Source organism: Etheostoma spectabile, chromosome 20 (genome assembly GCF_008692095.1).
Source record: "Etheostoma spectabile isolate EspeVRDwgs_2016 chromosome 20, UIUC_Espe_1.0, whole genome shotgun sequence".
In the NCBI taxonomy this organism is placed as follows: domain Eukaryota; kingdom Metazoa; phylum Chordata; class Actinopteri; order Perciformes; family Percidae; genus Etheostoma; species Etheostoma spectabile.
In genome coordinates, this window is record NC_045752.1 from 14,276,164 (window position 1) to 14,277,855 (window position 1,692).

Here is a 1,692-nt window from a genome sequence, read left to right on the forward strand (position 1 = left end):
GGGGGGGGGGGGGTGAGAGTGAGAGCATTGAATCAAACAGTTATTCTGTTAGATTTCATCTTGAATCAATCAAACCTCACAATAAATGTATGGTATGCATTCAAAGGATAGTGTGCAAAGAGACCATGACACAAACTGTTTGACTGATGAAGGGAAAGGGAGGGCTTCAAATTGTGTCTTTGATATCTGACTTTGCTCTAGAGCTTTGAGGGTGTGGATTAAACGTTCAGGTTTAAGATTGTGATATTTTTGCAGTCTTATCTGATTAGCCTGAGGACATTGGCTGAGTATTATAGAAGGAATAACACTGCATAAATTCACTGTTGTGTGTCTCTGACACCTTTCATTATTCCAAGACTACCTACCAGTTAAACTGTTTCCAGCAAAGCAAAATGGGTATGTTTAAAGGCTTGTAAACATAGGAAAATGACTGTATAAATGAGTGTTAATAGGTGATTTTTTTTTTCTTTTCAAAGACACAAAACCCTGCAAGCACCAAATCTTTTTTTTTTTTTTTTCTTTCAAACCTATTATGTGAGGACTCAATTACAAAAGAAAATAAACCTTGTCTCTCTTCGCTGCTTTGTCTGGTCAAACTAGACTATTCTGTGTGTGCATATCTATGATATTATGTGTATTGCGTTCTCACTACCTACTGCCCGTGTTATGTATTTGCATGTCTTATCTCTCGTCAAAGTAATTAATCAGAATTACAGGTCAGTTTACAGCAGGAGACACGCAGTCTGGCACTCAGACATAATCAACAGATTGCAACATGTATGTAAATACCAGCCTAGAAATCTTCGGAGCACGAAAGTGTATCAAACTCACTTTAGTTATCTCGCCCGATAGATAAGTTACCTTCTAGCAGTAATACATTAGTATGAACATGTGCCAAGAACCAGCCACAACAGCAGGATATATCAAGTTACTCAAGAAAGAACATGTGTAAGCAGATAGATGATCACCAAATGTCAATCACCATCAGAGTCCCACAGGCAAAAACTAAACCTATAGTGCTGTGTCTGGGATTACGAGCTAGTTAATGATACACTAGTTATTCACAGCAGAGGCTGCAGGAAAAGCACATTGATAGCACTGTTTTGTTCCAGTGCTTCAGTAAGCACAATTGTGCACTATACCAGCACACTAAATCTAAATGGAATTCCGCCGTCAAATATTATTAAACACCTCTTTTCCAACTTACATTTCAAAATGTCTCCAATAAAACGGCTGATGTACAATTTGATTCAGAGAGCAAAATGAACTACAGATAAGTTAACATGTTTCGCTCTACTTTGGAATTATTCGAGGCATCATGGGTTTTTGAAGACTTCTGTCCTGTGTCACATAGTATTTACATACCTTGGTATCATTTGTGTAGCCACTGCATCATCTAGGCTGACATTCAGACCAAATTTCCTTTTTGTATCACTTCATTCTTATCTAAAACAAATAAATCAGAGATGTTAGCAATTCAGGGGTCTGGAACTAGGCTACCACATCAGTCTGAAACATTCCCAGAGATGGGAACCTCAAGTAGATTTTTCTGATATTTTTACTTTACTTTATTATTTATTTTGTGGCAACTTTTTACTTATACTCCTTACATTTTACAAAATCGGCTTGTTACTTTAGTTTTGTACAAGAGGTCGTCATGTAGGAGAATAGCGCGGACACGCGCCTCACACC